General features: G+C 43.7%; 1 long non-coding RNA gene across 1 annotated transcript in view; it reads left to right on the forward strand.

Annotated features, from left to right (window-relative positions):
• Positions 1-16,392, forward strand: part of LOC127526571 (uncharacterized) — a 463,174-nt gene that overhangs the window by 340,969 nt on the left and 105,813 nt on the right. The window lies entirely within an intron of this gene.

Genomic DNA, 16,392 nt, shown 5'->3' on the forward strand with positions numbered 1-16,392 from the left:
ATACTTTTTTTTCAGTTCCCCGAAAAGCTGATTGTAAGCATTTGATGAAAATGTGCTCTGCAGTCACCCAGGACAGGCTGCTATTGTGCAGATGTAATGACTATTGTCGCCTTCCGTTTGATTCAGCACTAATCGAATTCCGTTGAAGGCAATGCAGATCAAAATAAGAGGAGGCAGTGCGTACAGTGATCTCATCTTAGCACATCGATATGTGACTCACCGTGGCCATTAGAGGTCTGTCCGGGAAAGTGCTGATCACGCTGACCCTCCTGATGCAATTTTAACAACACCGAAACCAGACGCCTACTCATTATGATAGTTCTGTCTCGGAGAATGCGCTTAGGACAAGTGCCGACTTTCTCGGGATGAAGGAAGTTGGAGGTTTGTATTTGGCTACGGGCGATGATGCTCGTCACTGCGTCGGAAAGAGTCAATCAATCAGTCTTAATTACGTAAGGCGCCTTTCATTGCGACAGTACTTTCGAAATCGAATTAACATCACAAAACAAGCGCCTCATCCGGCGAGCCGGCAGGTTTAAATTGGGGATAATTTGTATTAAAACACGCACGGGACAGTAAAACAGGGATCATTTCCTTTAAAAGAACATGTTTTTTTGCATGGTGTCTATCTACATCTTAAAGACCCGGTAAGTGTGACCCAGGGTGTGTGATAATTGGGGTCTTCTGTGAAAGACGGGGCGCACTCAGAAGAGCTTTGGCCTCTAGTGACCTAATTTTGATTAGGCAGGTTTCACTATCATGCAGTGAGATTGGTCTCATTTATGGTGACACAGTGGCAAGCGCTGTGCCTGCATGGATTCAGCATCTTGGGTTCAAATCATGCACCCGGTTGTTTCCCGTTGAGTCGTTTGCGTGTTTCACTCATCATGTCTGTGTGCTTATTCCCCAAGTACTCTGACTGTCCTTCCACATCTGCAGGACCCTGACTGGGCCACTCAAGGATATCAAGTGTCCTAATTTTCTGACCTTTTTTCCCACTTTTCATTTAGCAAATGCAAAGTTTTTAAAAATGAAATAGTAATGTACAAGTTATATACGAATCCTTATTCTGAGATGTGTGTTTGAGAAGTGTCTACAATATGCCTGCGGATATGAAGGGTAGCTGTTTTACATACTGTACACAAAATCGGTACCAAAGCATAGTCACTCTTTTAGTATAATTGAGCCATTTTTTGAGTTGTTGCTTTTTACCATTAACTACAAAAATCCCTAACAAATATCTGTCTTTTGTTTCCATTTCACCAAGATCTAAATCTCTTACAGATACATTGCTGAATATTCAAAACGGACTAAATGGTTATGGGTTATACGTATGGATTTCCAATATTGTTGAATTTTTGGACAGGACCTGAATAAATGCTGAGGAGTTGCAAACCTTTCTCCACATAACCTCCAGACTTGTGAAGCTTTATCTTTTTGTTATGCATTTATTTTAGATGGAATAAAACAACATTATCAGATTTTTCCATCAGAAATTTCTCCAGTTTTGTGAATTTATAGAACCGTCACGTGCTGGAAGCAACATATATCATAATAATAATTCATTACATTTATATAGCGCTTTTCTCAGTACTCAAAGCGCTATCCACACAGTGGTTCCACTTTTCTGCAGTGACTGTTATGTTCATTTATTTCTCCCATTTTAATATATTCTGTTGATTTTTTTTCCTGTGCTTAGTACTCTTATACACTTTTGATATTATCTTTTCTAAGTTTACTTAATGAAAAACAGCTATAAAATTATCTAGTAATGTTTTTCCTTGCCTTGCATATGTTTATTGCCTCCATTTATTTACACACTAGGTCTGCTAACCTTCTAAGATGGGTTGAAGTAGCCAACATAGATGTCTGCAGTGAATCATATGATGCATATGTCTCTGTTATATACCATTTGGTATGGGAGTCATAAAAGCAGTGTTAATATTTGTGATGCACCATCTGTTGAAATGATAGAGACATAGTAACCAGATGTACGCACAGACAGATGCACAAACACTTATCATTTTATTAAGGTGTATGTCCAACCTGAACATATCTATAGAATTTTTTTTTATCCTATATTGTGTTAATTCTTTAAAGTTAATCAGATGGTCTTGTTTGAACAGCATACATCTTACTGTGGTCCCTTTGTTAGCCTAGTTTCTAAATTGTCTATGATTTTCCTGGATTTAAATCAATCCACTTTAATATTTTCATGTCTTCCTCTAAATCACAATCTTTTATTATTTTCAACCAGAATTTCCTGACTTCTTTTGAATGCTCTTTTGTCTTCATTTTGGTTTACTTTGCAGAAGAGCCCCACCATAATGAAATGAGAACATACAATCCAGCAGATGGAAACTGTCAATGCTGCACCTGAGCAAAGATAAGGCTGATATTTACAAAGGAGAGGAATTTGTTTTAAATGTCACCATTTTGATATTTCTATTTCAGCAAATTGTTGCTTGTGGTTTGTGTTTTGATTGGGCATGATGTACTGTATGTAGTTTGGCTGATTAGCTGGTGAATTTCTTGCTTCAATCTGATTACATCTTGCCTGAAGAAGGGGCCTGAGTTGCCTGAAAAGCCTGCATATTGTAATGTTTTTAGTTAGCCAATAAAAGTTGTCATTTTGCTTGACTTTTCTTTACTTCAATATATTTATGTCTAGAATCTGACACAACAAACTGTGAGAATAGTTGTGGGGACTGAACACAGGTATGCTACGCGGCATATCCCATCTACCATTTGTATTTAGTGGATGGGGTTGCATTCAGTGTTTGCTATTGTCATTGTGCTACTGTCATTTGTGTGTAGAGGACATGCAAGTAAGAATTGTGAATTGTTAAACTTGACTTGCTTGTATGGAATGTTATCAGATTTTAATAAAATCAATAAAATGCAAAAAAAAAAAAAGAATTGTGAATGTGAACAGAGGGTGCAGGAGAGGAGCTGACCTTTCTAGTCCATTGCAAATCAGTTAAATTATAATGTACAAATATTCTTGACTTTTGGAAACCATCTAGTGTAAGGGCAAGTCATTTTGGTATGTATTTGAGAGGGGATTGTTGTCTGTCATATAATTATGTGGATGTATTTATTTGCGCTTCTGTAATAAACATCTGTCTATTTGCTTTCATCTGCCTGTCTACTGGTAATGGCACCTGTCATTTTTCTATTGATTGTAGTGAATTTCAGCTTTCTATGTATTGGTTGCAGTGCCTTTTATCTATTATTATAATGTTTTTCATGTGTCTGTCGATTATAATGATTTTTACCTGTCTGCCTACTGATTTGATTGCCTATCGTCTATCTACTGTTGTGGTGGTTTTCAACTATCTATCTATTATATAGTGCCTTTTGTATCTATCCACCTATGTAGCTATCTACTAACTAGCTAGCTGTCATTGTGCTTGTCTGTTTGTCTGTCATAAATTAACCCTGGTAGCATATTTATTTATGGGATATTGGAAGAGCAAAACCTTCAGTCAAGCGTTTTTTTTTTTCTAGTTGTGGTTGGAGAGGTGACCTCATTCGATTCTGATCCCACAGACAGGTGCGACCCTCCTGTCATTTCCTCAGTCTTGAATAAACCCTGAACAGGTTTGAGAGGATGGAGGTTTGTTTTACACAGAGACTTTGAGTCTCCGATATTATTTTCCCTTCATGTGCATGTCCTTAACAGCCGTTTATTTGGCTTTTTATCCAAGGCAACTTACACCATTTGAGATACAATTGGTTCCATTGTTGTGTCTTTTTTTTCCAGTTGTTGGAGCACTGGTGGGTGAAGTAACTTGCTCAGTGACAGGATTTGAACTCACAACTTCAGGGTTTGAAGTCCAAAGCCGTAACCACTGTGTCACACTTGTTTATAGAAAATAAATGGATGGTTATTACATTTTGTTCATGCCAGTAACAGTTTGAGCAGGGCTGACCAGACTTCCCCTTGCATTTATATTATGAAATCATTTTTTTCATCTGTTGGATGATGGTGTTATATTTGGTGCTCACTGCAGTATTCTTGGGTCATAGTCTGTATACAAAGTGCATTAATTAATGGTGTTGTACTTAGCTGACCATATAATCCAAAGGAAACATGCTGGAGAAGGAAAGGCAAAAGAAGCCATGTTTTGGCTGTATAGCTTACACATATAGGAGGGGAAGGAGGGAACAAAGGTGAGAGTAGGTGAGAAAACCTCACCATTACAGAAGATGAAGGGAGAGATTAAAAAGTTAGTCAGTGATTAAGACCTGGAGAAATGTGTGATCATAGGGTGAGAATGAGCTGAGCTGCTTCTTTTATTCTTTGGAAAGTGCAGTATTGGAAAGTTTTGCTTGATGGCATTTGGGAGAGAAAGAGTTTGAACAGAAGAACCAGTGGGATGCCAGTTTCACTACTGGGCTTCCATTTAGAGTGGACGTTATGAGGTCGGCTCCTGGCTTGACTGAGGGTCCTGTCCACAACATGAGAAGGGTACCCTCTGTCGACGAAGAAGCTCCTCATTCTGAGTGTTTCACAACAGAAGTCACACCACTGCATGGGCGGCGGAGTGTAAGGAAATGTGAAAGAAGCAGAAAGCATTTTAGTCTGCAAAGGATGGAAGGAGCCATAGAGAAGGTAACTAGCTGAGTCAGTTCGCATGTGATAAAGCCCCCATAACATTCACTATTTTTCTTATTGTTTTTGCTATTTTTCTTTCTTTGCAGGTGCCTACTGACACAGCCCTACACCAATTCCATCCATCCATCCATCCATTTTCCAACCCGCTGAAGCCGAACACAGGGTCACGGGGGTCTGCTGGAGCCAATCCCAGCCAACACAGGGCACAAGGCAGGAATCAATCCCGGGCAGGGTGCCAGCCCACCGCAGGAAACACACAAACACACCCACACACCAAGCACACACTAGGGCCAATTTAGAATTGCCAATCCACCTAACCTGCATGTCTTTGGACTGTGGGAGGAAACCCACGCAGACACGGGGAGAACATGCAAACTCCACGCAGGGAGGACCCGGGAAGCGAACCCGGGTCTCCTAACTGCGAGGCAGCAGCGCTACCACTGCACCACTGTGCCGCCCTACACCAATTCCATATAATCCTAAAAGAAGTTAAGCAAAATGACACCTTTTATTGACTAAGTAAATTACAACATGCAAGCTTTTGAGGCAACTCGGGCCCCTTCTTCAAGACATCTTGCCCGAAGAAGGGGCCTGAGTTGCCTCGAAAGCTTGCATATCGTAATCTTTTTAGTTAGCCAATTAGAGGTGTCATTTTGCTCGACTTCTCATTGCATCCATAACGGCTAACACGGTGCAACACCCTTGTACTACCTATAATCCTAAATAAGTTATAGATCACAAGTACCTGGTCTTGTTGTTTTCAGATTTCCACATTTAGTTTAAGTGACTTGAATATGGTGGGGGGCTGTTTTGCACTCCTGTCTCAGGGCTCCTAGGGTGTGGATTCAGTTCCCAGCCTGGTCACAGTTTGTGTTGAGTTTGCATACTTTTTTGTTTTTTTGCTGATTTCCACCCACACCCCAAAAAGGTGCAGTCAGGTCACTCCGTACCTCAGCATTGGAATGACTAGATGTGCCCTGTGCTGCTATGACAGGCTAAGGCTCCCTGAGACCCCCTAAATGGACAAATCAGGTTAAGGAAATGAGTGGGCAGATGGGTGGACGTCATGCAGTCATCAGTGAAGACCAGCTTGTTAAACTGTGGTGTATATCCAGCACTTTAACTGATCGGCCACATGTATAATGCTGTCTTAAAATATTCATCTGACATTTGTCACTTTGTTCACAGCATGTTTGGTGACTTGGGCTTGAAGTTGTGGTTAGAGGGGAACCTGGAGGAGGGCACAATGACAACAGCTAATGGTGCTTCTTTTATTTGTTTAATGTGTCAAATTGTTACGTACAAGACTTTAAGTCAATAAAAAGTAATTGTACACCCTAGAGGAACAATTAGGGTCAGCTTTTTGAATATTAACAATGAGACCACCTGGAATATGTCTGACTAGTTTTGTTCACTGATACTGACATGATAGGTTTTGTCCTATCAGAAGGTTTGAGAGGATTATATAATTTCAACCGTTTACATTAGGGTGAAGTTGTCAGGTCAAAGATTTTAGGCCAGAATCAAAAGAAATACTACAAAAAAAAGTTCTTGATGCTTATCAGTCTGAAAAAGGCAATACAGACCTTTCTGAAGGCAATGCGCAATGGAGAAAATATGAAGCAACAGTCCGTCTGAGCTATCCTCCCAAAATCTCTCCAAGAGTAAAACACAGGCCTACCTTGGATGTAAAAACAACCCTAGAGCAACATATAAACAGCTTGACACTTTAAGATGGGGTCCATGGCAGAGTGGCAAGCAGCAAACCACAAGACGCAGCTCACTAATTTAATTAATAATATAATTTAATTAAACGCAGCTCACTCTTTAATATTGTTTTTTATTTTCACTCTTTAATATTTAATATTGTTTTTTATCAGCATGCTGCTGCATATGCTGTATGTGAATTTCTCCTTGGGATTAATAATGTATCTATCTATCACTAACAAAATACAGGAGTGCTTACCTCGGCCTTGACAAAGTGCGCCTGGCTTATCCCTGAAAGTTCTGGAATGACGTACTGTAGACAGATGAGTCAGACGTGGAATGTTCCAGTCAATGTGGGTTGGCTGGAGTAGGAACAACATTCTAGTGTGGTGGCAGTGATGTCATGGTACTCCATCAGGCCATGGATGTGTCAACATGTCCTAACATTTTCAAATTCACTTAATGCAGCCCTGACTGTGCACAACACAGTGGAAATGCCCAGGACATGGTGCCAGTCTATCGCAGCCCCCACTCACACACATATCCAAACTACAGATCTGAATGAATCCTCAGCTATGTCAGTAGATTCCTCACGCTGCCCAGTTGTAAGTTGAGGCCAAGAGTGACAGCGGAGTCAGGCATCAAGATGACGATTGTACACCCACACCTACTGTACATCAGAAAGGTTCAAGAAGAGCGACTGGGCTGTGAGGGAATATGAAAAGAATTAAGCCTTTTTAGTTTAAGCAAGCAAAAGATTAAGACGTGACAGGATTAATCTCCCTTCGCTCGACAACCCCCTGGTGGGCGCTACACGCTAGCCTCTTTGTGGTTCTGCCGCTCGTGTATGGGGATGTGGATGTACAATTTAATCAGATTGTTATTTTCATGAGAATTGTTACATATTCATAATAGAACTAACTATTTTACATTACAGCAAGTAATTAACCATAGTTATAAATAGTAAAACATAATAATTTGAGAGTAAATTATGTTTTATGTTGCGTTGGAGGTATTCGTTGAGTAATACAATTTCATTCTGTTTGGCTTTGAAATTAGCACACAAATCATTTTTAAACTTACACTTTTACTGTAAAACTTCAATAAAAACAATTTTTTTAGCATCAGTATCGCATTGAATTTTGATTCTGTGTTTGGACTTTCATCGTGACAACTGTAATAAGTTTATATGTTTAATATGTCACTGTGCTCTGTACTCCCACCTATGGGAGGGGCCAAGGAGGTCGGGTGCAGTGTGAGTTGGGTGGTGGCTGAAGGCAGAGACCTTGGCGGTCCGATCCTCGGCTACAGAAGCTGGCTCTTGGGACGTGGAATGTCACCTCTCTGAAGGGGAAGGAGCCTGAGCTAGTGCGCGAAGTTGAGAGGTTCCGGCTAGATATAGTCGGGCTCACCTCGACGCACAGCTTGGACTCTGGAACCAATCTCCTTGAGAGGGGCTGGACTCTCTACCACTCTGGAGTTGCCCCCGGTGAGAGGCGCCGAGCAGGTGTGGGTATACTTATTGCCCCCCAACTTGGAGCCTGTACATTGGGGTTTACCCCAGTGGACGAGAGGGTAGCCTCCCTTCGCCTTCGGGTGGGGGGACGGGTCCTAACTGTTGTTTGTGCGTATGCACCGAACAGCAGTTCGGAGTACCCACCCTTTTTGGAGTCCCTGGAGGGGGTGCTAGAGGGCATACCTTCTGGGGACTCCCTCGTTCTGCTGGGAGACTTCAATGCTCACGTGGGCAATGACAGTGAGACCTGGAAGGGCGTGATTGGGAAGAATGGCCCCCCTGATCTGAACCCGAGCGGTGTTTTGTTATTGGACTTCTGTGCTCGTCACGGATTGTCCATAACGAACACCATGTTCAAGCATAGGGGTGTTCATATGTGCACTTGGCACCAGGACACCCTAGGCCTCAGTTCGATGATCGACTTTGTGGTCGTGTCGTCGGACTTGCGGCCACATGTCTTGGACACTCGGGTGAAGAGAGGGGCGGAGCTGTCAACTGATCACCACCTGGTGGTGAGTTGGCTTCGATGGTGGGGGAGGATGCCGGTCAGGCGTGGTAGGCCCAAACGTGTTGTGAGGGTCTGCTGGGAACGTCTGGCAGAGCCCCCTGTCAGAAGTAGCTTCAACTCCCACCTCCGGCAGAACTTCGACCACATCGCGAGGAAGGTGGGGGACATTGAGTCCGAATGGGCCATGTTCCGTGCCTCTATTGTTGAGGCAGCTGACCGGAGCTGTGGCCGTAAAGTGGTCGGTGCCTGTCGTGGCGGCAATCCCCGAACCCGCTGGTGGACACCGGCGGTGAAGGATGCCGTCAAGCTGAAGAAGGAGTCCTACAGGACCCTTTTGTCCTGTGGGACCCCGGAGGCAGCTGATAGGTACCGGCAGGCCAAGCGGAATGCGGCTTTGGTGGTTGCTGAGGCAAAAACTCGGGCGTGGGAGGAGTTTGGGGAGGCCATGGAGAATGACTTTCGGACGGCTTCAAGGAGATTCTGGTCCACCATCCGGCGTCTCAGGAAGGGGAAGCAGTGCAGTGTCAACACTGTATATGGTGGGGATGGTGCGCTGCTGACCTCGACTCGGGACGTTGTGGGTCGGTGGGGGGAATACTTCGAAGACCTCCTCAATCCCATTAACATGCCTTCCAATGAGGAAGCAGAGCCTGGGGACTCAGAGGTGGGCTCCCCCATCTCTGGGACTGAGGTCACCGAGGTGGTCAAAAAACTCCTTGGTGGCAGGGCCCCGGGGGTGGATGAGATACGCCCGGAGTTCCTCAAGGCTCTGGATGTTGTAGGACTGTCTTGGCTGACACGCCTCTGCAACATCGCATGGACATCAGGGACAGTGCCTCTGGATTGGCAGACCGGGGTGGTGGTCCCCCTCTTTAAGAAGGGGGATCGGAGGGTGTGTTCCAACTATAGAGAGATCACACTCCTCAGCCTCCCTGGAAAAGTCTATTCAGGGGTCCTGGAGAGGAGGGTCCGTCGGATAGTCGAGCCTCGGATTCAGGAGGAACAGTGTGGTTTTCGTCCTGGTCGCGGAACAGTGGACCAGCTCTATACCCTTAGCAGGGTCCTGGAGGGTGCATGGGAGTTTGCCCAACCAGTCTACATGTGTTTTGTGGACTTAGAAAAGGCATTCGACCGTGTCCCTCGGGGAATCCTGTGGGGGGTACTCCGAGAGTATGGGGTACCGGCCCCCCTGATAAGGGCTGTTCAGTCCCTGTACGATCAGTGCCAGAGCTTGGTCCGCATTGCCGGCAGTAAGTCGAACCCGTTTCCAGTGAGAGTTGGACTCCGCCAGGGCTGCCCTTTGTCACCGATTCTGTTCATAACTTTTATGGACAGAATTTCTAGGCGCAGCCAGGGTGTTGAGGGGGTCCGGTTTGGTGGGCTCAGGATTGGGTCACTGCTTTTTGCAGATGATGTTGTCCTGTTTGCTTCATCAGGCCGTGATCTTCAGCTCTCTCTGGATCGGTTCGCAGCCGAGTGTGAAGCGGCTGGGATGAGAATCAGCACCTCCAAATCCGAGACCATGGTCCTCAACCGGAAAAGGGTGGAGTGCCCTCTCAGGGTTGGTAGCGAGATCCTGCCCCAAGTGGAGGAGTTCAAGTATCTCGGGGTCTTGTTCACGAGTGAGGGAAGAATGGAGCGTGAGATCGACAGGCGGATCGGTGCGGCATCCGCAGTAATGCAGGCGTTGCATCGGTCTGTCGTGGTGAAAAAGGAGCTGAGCCGCAAGGCGAAGCTCTCAATTTACCAGTCGATCTATGTTCTTACCCTCACCTATGGTCATGAGCTATGGGTAGTGACCGAAAGAACGAGATCGCGAATACAAGCGGCTGAAATGAGTTTCCTCCGCAGGGTGTCTGGGCTTTCCCTTAAAGATAGGGTGAGAAGCTCAGTCATCCGGGAGTGGCTCAGAGTAGAGCCGCTGCTCCTCCGCATCGAGAGGAGTCAGATGAGGTGGCTCGGGCATCTGATCAGGATGCCTCCTGGACGCCTCCCTGGTGAGGTGTTCCAGGCACGTCCAACCGGGAGGAGGCCCCAGGGAAGACCCAGGACACGCTGGAGGGACTATGTCTCTCGACTGGCCTGGGAACGCCTTGGGATTCTCCCGGAAGAGCTAGAAGAAGTGGCCGGGGAGAGGGAAGTCTGGGCATCTCTGCTCAAGCTGCTGCCCCCGCGACCCGACCTCGGATAAGCGGGAGACAATGGATGGATGGATGGATGGCTCTGTACAAAAAAATATTTCAGAAATCTGCTTCTTCTCATGTGTACAGCTAAAGGCCAGACTTAGCACACAGGGGCTCATTATTTAGAACTGATGGGCAAACATTAGAAGACAAGAAAGGGACAACTACGAAAATGGGCATTGTACTATTTCTGTGTGACAGAGTCCGCATGACATTGGATGCTCTCTTTGCCTTGTTTGGAATGGCATGATTTACCCAAGTAAGGGCCTGCACATGGAGAAAGAGTATAAAACCTTGGAACATTGCCTGGCACACCTTTGAAGCCAACAGCCGGATGGAAGATTACGTCATCCGATCCTGAAAATCCTTACAGGACAGCGACGAAAATGGGAGACTCTACACAAAGGTCTTGTCATGGCTTCCCATCTATTATGCCGTGTAAACTGTCATTAAAGTTATTTTCTCTTATGTGATTTCTTACTGCCGTGTCACTATGGGAGGGATATCGCCTCGTTATAATATATCTATTTAGGTTCAGGTTACTTAAAATGTCGCAATTATAAAGAACTTATTCCAGCCAGGGAGCCAGCGCCCCCTATCGGAAAACAACAACGCAACATATAAATGCCTGTGAAATAAAACTTTTTCGAATGTTTGGCTCTGAGATTTGTTAATTGTCATAGCAAAAACTATTCTAAAGGGAAACTGTAAACATTGTAATATGAATGGCATATCAAGATCTCCTTTGTTGTGTAATGTTATCCACGGAAGATTTACTACATTACCTTTCTTGAATACATCCTTCTTTCTATAGTAAATCATGTGGTGGAAGACTGGACGGTGTTAACGGTTGTAGATATTTTTCAGGATATTGTAAGTTGATATTTTCATCTTCCACACCATCACCACCAACTGTTTCAGCATAGTCTATTGATACCAATAACCAATTTGCCGTGTAACTGATCGACAGTTTTCATGTTAATTCGTTTGACTTCATCATTTCTTGGTGCTAGGATTGCCTGTGTACTCATTTTTTCTGTTGATAACCCTTCGGGATGAAATTCTTCAATAAAATTTGGACATAATAAGTCTACTTTAATTGGGAACTTAAAGTGAGGAAAATGTTAAAACTTATAAGAGCTGCGAGAGCAGGAAATGTCTGTCAAAAGCATTCACACAAATGAGAGGTGAGAGGACCATGTGCGTGGTTGAATATGGTTAAGAGGACAGCGTGACTTGAACACATCTCATGGCCAAAGTCTTGCGGGACTTGAAAAAATCTTTTCAAAAAAGTCTTATCTTTTTGTAAGATTTTTTTATACAATCGAGAGATTATGAAGGCAATTAGTACAGTGGATCCCAGTTGGTACTTTAAAATAAATTCTTTTAGTAGTTGGAAGCTTGCCAATGGCAGATTTCAGACAAATGGTGGAAAGATTTTTTCACCTGGGGAACCCCGGTCCTCCCTGCGTGGAGTTTGCATGTTCTCCCCGTGTCTGCGTGGGTTTCCTCCGGGCGCACCGGTTTCCTCCCACAGTCCAAAGACATGCAGGTTAGGTGGATTGGCGATTCTAAAATTGGCCCTAGTGTGTGCTTGGTGTGTGTTTGTGTGTGTCCTGCGGTAGGTTGGCACCCTGCCCAGGATTGTTTCCTGCCTTGTGCCCTGCGTTGGCTGGGATTGGCTCCAGCAGACCCCCGTGACCCTGTGTTTTGGATTCAGCGGGTTGGAAAATGGATGGATGGATGGAACCCTAGATATAAAGTGCATTTTGAATTTTGTAATGGTGTACTTAATATCCAGACTGAAACACCATTCAGATGCTGTAGCTGGAACTGGAAGAAGCACACACAGATGTTTCTAAGGTGCTGCTCATCTTTAAGTAGTAGTTGTGATATAATCTGTGCAAACTTCTCATCCACAGCTCACATCACAGAGGAGAGACACAGTCCTCACCAGCTGTAACAGGGGCCGCTGTGTCATTTGCAAAGATGTCACCAGCAATCCCCTTGTGTCTGGTCCCTCTGGTAAATTCAATGTTAAATAAATGTAATTTGTACAAGGTGTAGTTTACATCTTGCCTGAAGAAGAGGCCTGAGTTGCCTTGAAAGCTTGCATATTGCATATTGTAATCTTTTTAGTTAGCCAATAAAAGGTGTCATTTTGCTTGGCTTTTTTTTGTTAAACCCAGGAAATTTAGATGTGCTATTGTTTAAACCAATTGTCCAGGACTGACAACGGCAGGGACTGAAGGAGATTTAAACTCCTGGGCAGGAGAAGGTAGAGGATGGATGGTCCACTGAGAACACTGCCAAGACACTCGGACAGAGCACAGGGCTCATAGGCAGACGAGGGTACCTGGCTGGCACGACGTGAGGCACAAGGATGGCAACACTTATTTCCAGGGAGGAAGAGACAGCTCCACAAGGAGACACCAGTTGTGGGTCCAGCGAGAGAGGGAAGCTACATGAAAGGACCAAGCAAAGCTGGCAGACGAGAAATGAGGCGTGCCTAGGTCACATCAACACGAGGAGCCCAGAGTGGAAAAAAAGGAACGACAAAGAGACGCTGACAAGCATTCAACGATTTGACAAAACTTCTGTTGGGAAACGAGTGTCCGGTGAAGAGAGTGCATCTGTGGACAGTTGAACGATTAAGTGTTGGGGTAACACAGTGCGCAAACTGGACTCTGCACTACTAAAGGTTGTATCCTTCAATTCTTGTTTTTAACAGACTTTTAGAGTGTGGACTGTGTACTTTCCTTTTTTTAAAAAAAGGAATTTCGTACCTGATATTGTTAGATTTTTTTGTTATGTTCGTTTATTTTTTTAATTTACTTTATTGTCTTGTGTAATAGAAGGTACTGTTGCTTTTCCTGAAATTACTGTTGTGTCTTTCATTGTGTGTTTACTCACCGCCCAATTTAAAGAACTCTGTGTGCTATTTTCTGTAAATCTCAAGAGTTTCCAGTCTCTTAATAAAACTGGGTGGCGTAGTCGGATATTTTAATGGATTTCCTATGAGTGTGACCAGACATCTGTCACACATATAATATAGAGGGGCTGACTGTTTACTTGTTTTTTAGAGTTGAACTTTATCTTGTCACAGAAAACAGTTTTATAATACCAGGTCTTTTAAAGATGATGTCAGATGTTGTGGGGAGTTGTTTCTTTGTTGCTGCTCCGGGTTCAAGTGGAGTGCACTCTTTCCCTTTGCTGCATATTCCCTTTATCTGTAATGTGCAGTGCTTCTTTCAGCTAAGCCCTTTTCTATGTAGTCTGAAACTCTTTCTGGCACAAGAGTTTGCATGCTGAAGTTCCCTTCTTGAAGTGATGGCTGCCTTTTGGTCTTTTCCGCTCACAGCTTGGCTTGGCAGAGAGATTGTCAATTTCTGATCCACAAAGAAAAAGGGGTTATCAATTGTCTGCTCCCCAAACAGAGGAGAGCTCATCAGCCTTTAGATTCAGATTGCAGGTTTTCAGAGGTTTTCAGTCATTGAGGCGAGTGAGAGCAGAGCCCCCATGGGAGTTCCCTCGCAGTTCACTTGAGAGAACCAAAATTGAATTGAATGTATAACTTCTCCTTATTGGATTAAAGTCACTTTCAGTTACAAAATCAGTGTGTCCTCAGAGGCGAGTTCTTCTGTCTATCAGAGCCATCATTCCTTGAAATGTAGCTCTTTGTTCTTGTTTGGGTCCATTTTGCCCCTTCTAGCTCAAGAAGTCTGCAGAGAGGCCACTGGAGAGATGACAGTGCAACTCTGATTTCTACCTTTGTTATGAAATGAAATGGTACAAACTGGAGTTCAGTCACTTAGTTTGGACTGCAAGTGGGAGAAGGTGCAGCTGAATGCCTGCATGCATGTTAAGTCTGCTTTCTTAACAGGCCTGGTATGCCAGTAACACCCGCAGAATGGGCAATGCCTGCTTTTTCCTACACCCATCATTTCCTCTTTCCATCCCATTGCCAAAACTAATGAAACCAAAGCGAAACTGACCAATCAGATTGCTCAGAGGGACTGGACTCCCACACAGACATTAGCATTTAATTATATAGTAGATGGATAGACTAATAGCCTGGCAGGTATACTTGAGGTCACCAGAGAGAGTTCTGGTTTGACTACCTCCAGAGTTTTATAAGACTAATAGTTCTCACCTTTAAGAATTTCAGATGGGACCCCAGAAGTCTTCCCGAAACGAGACTTGAACCATGGGGCTTACAAGCATGGATTCAGGAGAGGGTGATAAAGGGTCAATGATGTTTGAGAAAGAGGAGTGAAGGAGGTGAGAAGGAATATCGCTTGGCTTTGGGTGTGGGGAAGTGGACTAGACACCTCACAGGTTAGCTGGGAAGGTTCATTACAAGACTTGTAGTCGGAGAAGATGTCAAACTTTATGACTGCAGATGCTGAATCTCGTTATATTGTGGTTTAAAATCACAAACTACACGACTCAATGGTGAATTTCCAGCGCAAATTTCAATCTCCAAAGTTTCACATTCTGACACTTAAACATTCTGCCAAACAGAGTCTTTCTTGAAACTGCTCATAAACTAGAAACCAAATCACCTGGTTCTTTCAAACTTGTGATGGGTGATTTTAATTTATGCAGTCTGGAGTCAGTATTACCAAATTATCATCAATATGTGAATATTAACATAGAGGGGACAAAACTCTGGACAAGTGCTATGGAAATGTCCCTAATGCCTACATATCGCATCACAGAGCAGCCCTGGGTGCGTCTGACCACGTCGTTGTTCATCTTCTCCCGAAGTACAAAAAGAAACTGAAACAAGAAAAACCAGCCATACGAACAACACAAAACTGGTGCAAGGAAAGTGTAGAGGAACTGCAGGAATGCTTCTCCAGTACAAATTGGGATCTGCTGACATCCTCACAGTCACTGAATGAGGCCAACTATACTGTCAGCGAATATATTCAATTCTGTGAGTCTATGATCATTAAGAAAAAATCTGTCAAGGTGTACCCAAACAGTAAACCATGGATCACTAAAGAGGTTAAAGCATTACTATTGCAAAAGCAACATGCACATCAAGAAAATAAGTTAGAAGATAAGCAAATTTTACAGCAAAGGATTAACAGGTTAATTAAACAAAATAAAAAGATGTATGGGGAAAAAATCAAGGGGTGGTTCAATGATAACAAACCAAAGCAGGTCTGGAAGGGACTAAAAACAATTACAGGACTGGGCCCTAAAAAGAACGTGGATTTTCCAGCTGACAAAGACCACAAGCTTTTAGCAGATGAACTGAATAACTTTTATGCCAGATTTGAAACAAATGATTTCAGCACCCAAAATACAGAAATAAAGGAAATGCTTTATAAAAACACCAGGTATTCTGCTGTGATGGGGTTCAGTTTAACTGAAGTGGAGAAAGGCTTGCGGCAGGCCAAAACAAACAGTGCAGTGGGACCAGACGGCATATCAGGTCGGCTCTTAAAGTCTTGCTCTAAGCAGCTTTCCCCAGTTTTTCATTTGCTTTTTAACTGGTCTCTGACCTGTGGTATTGTACCTAATCTGTGGAAACAATCAATCATTACCCCTGTATCTAAGGTTTCTAGGCCAAGCTGTTTAAATGACTACAGACCAGTGGCACTTACATCTATTCTAATGAAATGCTTTGAACATTTGGTGAAAAACATTTTAATGACAGAGACAAAGTCTTTTCAAGACAACAATCAATTTGCTTATTGTGCAAACAGAAGTGTGGAAGATGCTCTGCTTGTTATCTTACATCAAATCTATACCTTTCTTGATCAGCCTGGTTCATATGTCAGAGCACTATTTTTGGATTTTTCTTCAGCATTCAATACTATACAGCCTCATATACTGATTGGGA

Source organism: Erpetoichthys calabaricus, chromosome 2 (assembly GCF_900747795.2).
Source record: "Erpetoichthys calabaricus chromosome 2, fErpCal1.3, whole genome shotgun sequence".
Taxonomy (NCBI): domain Eukaryota; kingdom Metazoa; phylum Chordata; class Cladistia; order Polypteriformes; family Polypteridae; genus Erpetoichthys; species Erpetoichthys calabaricus.